The following is a 7,098-nucleotide window of genomic DNA, read 5'->3' on the forward strand; positions in this document are numbered from 1 at the left end:
AAAGGCGAGGACCAGTGCGCGCTGAGCTTCGGAAACGCGGATGAGCCGCTACTGCTGTTGGCTACTGGTGCCGTTGCCCTCAACCATGATTGCGCTCGACTGAGCCAACTACTTTGAAAGTTGCGCCGTTTAGGTTTGTATAGTGGTGGAGATATAGAAAAAGTAACTGCTTGAAACGGGGTTGTACTTAGCGCCACTACTTATCGTCCCGCTAAATTTAGCCTCATTTCGAAACAATAACGAGAAAAATACGTTTATATTGTGCCGTATTCCTTATTGAACGTTTGAAAACTTGTGCCAACACATTTTCACAGTGATCAATAGAAGTTAAACATTCTTCAACAGGTTACAAACACTTTTCACTTTGCTATACGGTCCCCAAGTCCACGTCAAAATGATGACGCAAGGCTTCATTTCCCTCATTGGCTGTTCACTTCCCTTCATCCTCGCGACCACTGCGGACCACCCACTTTTTGATGTCACCGACAGACCACCTCCGTCCAGATTTAGAATTTGTATATATTTGCACCACTGACCTTCTAGCCTGCTCCCTTCATCCGCGTCATGACCCCGTGAAATCTCGTGGAGGTGCTTTCCGGCCCATGTACCAAATTGCCCCCTCCAGCCGTGAGCCGAGCCCAGACCGCCAAGGGCACATCGACACCAACACAGAGCGGCCAGTCAGCCACCGCCAGCAAGGTCTCTCGCGAGAGTTAACCCAATCCTGAAGACGACCTGACCCGATCCTGAAGACAAACTCTGACCTCGACCGCAGCGACGATGACAGCACCTGTGCCACCAGCAACCATCCTTCTCCGGCATACCATGGATTCTTTCACTTTCGGGAATCATCGTTTAAGACCCGAAAGCTGGCTGGAAACATACGACTGAGTCACCGCCTTAAACAGCTGAGACCCCGACGATAAACTGCGCCGCGTCTACTTTACACTTAGAAGACGCCGCGAAGGCGAGGTTCGTGAACACAGAATCTACGCTACGAACTTGGGATCTCTTTTGAACGACGTTCTTGAGCACCCTTATGAGCGTCGTCTGCAAGAAACGTGCCAATACTGCCTTGCAGACACGTATGTAACTTCCTAACGAAAACGTGAAGGTCTTCGCCGAAGAGATAACCCGGTTGTTCCGTCAAGCCAGCCCTAACATGACCGAGGAGAAGAAAGTGAGCTTCTTTATCTCTGCAATTGAAAAGGCGCTGGAGCTGTGGATACCTTATTACAACCGCAGTTCTAGACTACAAGCTACACCGACATCCAAGGGCTAGGAACCACAGACCTACGTGAGACAATCCGAGTGGCCACGCAAGAGGAGCTGTGACAATTGCTAGCTTGCGCGCAGCCTTAAATGTAATCCATCACGGATGTCTAACGCCAGGAGATCCAACAATCACTGGATGTTCCTCAGCTTCCCGAGTCGAAGGCGCAAACCAAAAGCCAAAAGCTATGCTGCAGCAATCCACCATCAGTCCCCTCTTCCACGCCGTACCATCTAGTGGCTAAGGTACTCGGCTGCTGACCTGCAGATCGCAGGATCGAATCCCGGCTGCGGCAGCTTGGAGGTGAAATTTCTTTATGCTGATGTGCTCAGATTTGGGTGTATGCTAAAGAACCCCAGGTGGTTAAAATCCTCCGGACCACTCAACTACGACGTATCTTATAATCATAAGGTGATTTCGGCAAGTTAAACCCCAAATATCAATCAATCAATCAGCCCCTCCTATACTCCCACGCCAAGAGGCTAAATAGCCACAGTTTCGCCGCCAGACAACAACGCCGCCCCCACTGCCGTCATACCACCCGTCAGCCGGCCATCGATACACGCCAAGGAAGACTAATGTATGACGTGCCACCCACCACTACCTACTCTGCTACCACTGCGGGTGAGCTGGAAACATCCATCGCCACTGCCAGTACTGACATATGGCACTACGTGGTTTCGACGTGAACGCGCCGTGTCCTAAGCAGGCTGAACGTCCGCACATCGCCATCTACCGCGCAGTAGCGCCATTAACACACCGACGACCTTACCGTTCGCCTTCGCCAGGCAGTATGTAGTACGCCAGGACTCCCATCGCAAGCAGTATGCCAGCCCTGCTCGGGTTCGATATCCAAGACAGTATTCGGAAAACTAAGGGCAGCAACCGATGGAAATGTGGTTGCTGTATGACGAAAAACCGAAGATGCCCCGCCGACGATGACAACGCCATGACTAAACTCAAAGAACCTCACGCCACCTCAATGTCAATTCGACGCTCACACATTGCGATCAGAATAAGGCCTGATGACGCAATGTCCGAACAGTTGCACTAACCGTCATAGTAATGATTTGACGCTACGAACCAAGCGCAACGGCAAGCAATGAACTAGTGACTTCAACATTCGCACCGACGGTCACTACGTCACTGCTCTCGTTGACACTAGCGTCGACTATTCCATCATCATTGAGCCAATCATTGCCAAGCTGAAGAAGTAAATAACTGCTTAGAATGAACCCGAAATCCAGACTGCTGAAGGCCACCCGTTAACGCCGGTAGCAGTTTGCACAGCCACACTCAGAATAAACATACATATTTATCCTGCGAGCTTTTTTATCCTACAACACTGCTCTAGAGACATGATAAATGAAATAGACTTCCTAACCACTAAGGCACCGTCACTGACCTGAGGTTTTAATGAGTAACAATAACCTGGCGGCAACCGTACACGACGCCGCAGAATCACGTTTTGAAAAGTCACTGTGCCTAAAGAAAATTACCACCGCCTGAACAAAATTACGAAGAAGTATGTGTATTCCCTCTCACGTGTAGTCGACGCCTTGTATCGACTTCATGGAGCAAAGTGCAATTCGTCGATGGTCCCTAATACAGCCTGTTGGCTAATCGAAGACGACAAGAAATATCAAGAGAAGGCTGTTTTTAACACACCAGATGCCCTGTTTGAGTTCAAGGTCGTGCTTTTTGGTATTTTCTCCTGCCTTCGACGTTCCAGCGCGCTATGGACACCATGCTGGCTGGATTAAAATAGAAGACTTACCTCTTTTACATGGACGACATCGTCATCGTCGTGTTTTTCTCGAGCTACGAAGAGCATCTCTGGTGCCATGAAGTATTTCATGCTATGAAGGCCTCCAAACTCACCTTGAAGCCACAAAATTGCCACTTAACGTACGAGGAGCTCTTGTTCCAGGGACACGTCAATAGCGAATCTGGAGTCCGTCCTGACCCGTACAAAAATCCACCATCGCTGATTTCTCGCCGCGCACGGACAAAAAGGCAGTACGCCGATCACTCAGACTGTTTGTCTATTAAAGGCGTTTTGTCAAAAAATTCGCACAATATGTCGAGCCACTAACTCACCTAACGGAAACTGCCGTTGAATTCAGGTGCGAAAGAGCACGAGAGGGCGCGTTTTAAGAACTTAGGCAGCGCCTATCAACACCGCCGACACTTGCGCATTTCCACGAATACGCCGAAAGAGAAAAACACACAGACACAAGCAACGTAGGACTCCACGCCGTTCTTGTGCGAAGGACCGATGGCATGGAAAAGATATCAGTTACGCTAGCCGGTCGCTAACTGAAATCAAGGCCAATTATTCTACAACAGAAAAGTAGTGCATTGCCATCATATAGGCAGCATCAAAGTTTCGCCCTTGGCTCTATGGTAGGCCTTTCAATATTGTGAGCGGCCACCACGTCCTATGTTGGCTTGGTGACGATGACTGCCTGTCTCGCGACCCAGTCGACCCACAACTGCAGGACACGGAACTGAGGGGCTTAGTGAAATACGCCGAAGGCCGAACCACCATCATCTCTCAAGTATTCAGGAGAGGACAGGTGCCATTTTTCTTAAAATACAGCATCCTCTTTGTTGTTCATCTCCTCAGCCGCAGTCACCTATCTCAATATTGTACCGTCAGCAGTGCGACCAGACATTCTTCTGGCTCTACGCGTTGACCCGATGGCTGGACATCTTGGACTCTCCCGCACGCCCCAAGAGTACAGAAAAAGTACTACTTGCTGCGCCTAGCCGCCAGCATCTCTCGCTACGTAAGGACGTGCCGAGAATGTTTGCGACAAAAGATCACGACCACAACACCAGCACGCTGTTTCCAACAAATCGACACCCTCTGGCGACCATGTCTAATTGTTGTAAGAACCTCCTGGGGCCGTTCCCAAAGTCAACTTGCGAGAATAAATGCATTGTCGAAGCTACAGTGACTACCTCGACCGCTACGCCTAAACAAGAGCTCTGCCACCGATTTCGCTAAGTGCCACCGATTTGGCTAAGTTCTTCATTGAAAACATCGTCCTTTGAAATGGTGCCCCAAATGTATTATTCACCGACAGAGTTACGGTGTTTACTGCTGACCTGACTTAGGCGACCCTGAGATACTGCCAGACAAGCCACCACCGAACAGCAGCGCACTACTCACAAACCAATGGCCTTAATTGATGTGGGGTTGAACGTTCCAAAACCATCATATAATTATACAAAACGCTGTACTGAAGGGTTCATGAAATTTCAACCACCTGGGGTTACTTCATCTGCACGAATATCTGAGCACATGAAACTACAGCATTTTTGCCTTCAACTAAAATGCAGCTGCCCCAGCTGGAATTATATCCCGGGACCTGCGTGTCAGCAGCCGAGTACCTTAGCCACTAGCGACCGGGGCAGGGCAATACCAATGGCCTGAGCGAGCATTTCAATGAGACTCTCACTGACATGCTGGCCATGCACATTGACGTCGAACACAGGACGTGGGATGCTATCTTTGCACACTTGACTCAGATTAACCACAGCCATGACGGAGACGACGCGGACAACGCCAGGAAAGTTGGTCTACCGAAGAAACCTGGCAACGACATTCGATATCATGGTGCGCAACGTCGCTGACATAGAAAACTTTGACGTCACCGCCTGCCTGCAACGCGCCGAAGAAGCCCGACAACTTATCCACCTCCACATCAAGAACCAACAGACGACCAACAGTTGCCATCACAATCCTGGACAAAGCTTCGTGGAATACAGGCCTTGACGACGTTTGGGTTTTGACGCAAACAGGCCAGCATGGACTCGGCGAAAGCTTCTGCCACGGTGCTTTGTACCGTACAGGGTAGTTCAACTTGTCGGTCCACTTGACTGCAAGGCTGTCACCGAAGGTTTTCAAACCTCAACGGCGCCATGCGCAACCTGAAGTCGTCCATGCATGTCGTCCACCTAAAGCCATCTCATGCGCGTCAATGACATTGAGGACTGTAGTTTTGTTTTTGGTGACGTGCTCTATTGCTTGTACTTATAGTTTATTTCATTACTCTATTACTGTATTTTCATCTTTTGTGAAACATCTGGACGACGTCTTTTTCAAAAAAGGGCAATGCCACATTCCTTCTTCAATGTCGTCTAGTTACAACGTTAGTAATTCTCAGTGCAAACGACACCTGCTGTGTTCGAGAAACTTTAGGACTCTAGCAGATCGTTTTTTTTAATTGCGCTCACTTCTCGAACATTACAGATTACTCTGGAAGCTATTCACTTCCGAGCGATAACACTGGAATAATCCACGGCACGTGTATAAATGCCGAAATCCTTCACCGCTTTTCAGTCGATCGACGACTGATGCTCGTACACCGCTTTCAGTGCAAGTGTCTTGCTATAATCGGATTTTCCTTTTGCGAGGCCACAAGTTCAGCCAAACAAAGTGTTTCTCCTTATCATCCGGTCTGCTCTCTTCGTCTACGTCACGACCCCGTGACAATATACAGGATTATGACTGACTACAAAGAAGAATACTAGGTGCTGCTTTTCGCCATCAGACAAGTGATGTCTCAGGCAGCGGAGGCGGTTGTATGAGTGGCAGTGGGCGTTTACTATTGACTTTCGCCCTCACCAAGTAAATACAACTAAGTCCAAGCTCAAATTTTCTTTATCGTTAAACTGCCCCACACTTTTTTATACTACCCCAAATTGCTCCTTTTTGCGTAAGCGATTTTCATGTAAGCCCTTAAAACAGTGTAGATGATGTGCACAACACCTCCTGGTAACATAGTGCAGCAAAATTTACGCGAAGTTATTTATAAAGTCAAAATGACTATATCACGACTAAAAAGTATACGACAATAAATTGCTTTCATAACGGCATAGTGTAGGCCATTGGTTGTTCGCTATTCGTAAAAAAATTTTGGTGTGCCATAAAATCATTTGCATAGAACGAGACGTCGAAAATCTGAGGAACCTCGTGGCATCAAAACGGCATGTGGAAACAAACGAATGCAAACCTATGCTGAAAAATTCGTTCTGTTTTAGCACAATATTATCTGGGGTTCGCAGTAGCGAAAATATGATACGTTTGTGAAGCAGGCCGAAGTGAAAGGCTCCGAAAATTTCAATGATCCCGTGTTCTTCATTAGGCACTGACATTACGTCAGACACCAGCCTGTACCACTTTGCCTCCATCAATATATGACCGCCATGACCGGGATAGAACCCGCGCCCTTCGGATCAGCCGCAGCACACCGCAGCCACCTAACTTCTTTTGGAATGGCCACAGAGTGCTTCATTGTTATTGTTATCAAAAAGGCAGTTCGCCAGCACACTATAGCATCGGCTTTACAGCAACCAGTGAGATGGTTACGTATAGGTGTAAGAAACATTTTCAGTTTTAGTTCAAGCAGTTGGGATCGCTGAGGGGTACCATATGACAAGGCGAAGCATATTATTGGGCAATAAAGCAAAAACCTTCCCTAGCTCTCCTCAAGTCCAAATTACCCAATGTTGCCTCCAGGCTCAGCCTATTCAATATATTGTACTCAGTATATTGATACTCAGAAACTTGGTGATGTAGCAGCGGCGATGCTATTTACTTTTTTGAGAAACGAAATAATATTTTGAAACAGAAAAAGCATCAGGAGTTTGACAGTTTAAAACTGTCTAGGTGATTTGCACAATCATGGCCACCTGGATCGGGCGCGCGTGGTGGTGTTTCTTCGGCCGCCTCATCGGACGGAGGAGGCGCAATTGCAAAAGGGGGCCTGACCGCTTCGTTCGCCGCATGGCGGCGCACGCCTACTACCCCTCCT

Source organism: Rhipicephalus microplus, chromosome 4, assembly GCF_043290135.1.
Source record: "Rhipicephalus microplus isolate Deutch F79 chromosome 4, USDA_Rmic, whole genome shotgun sequence".
Lineage (NCBI taxonomy): Eukaryota > Metazoa > Arthropoda > Arachnida > Ixodida > Ixodidae > Rhipicephalus > Rhipicephalus microplus.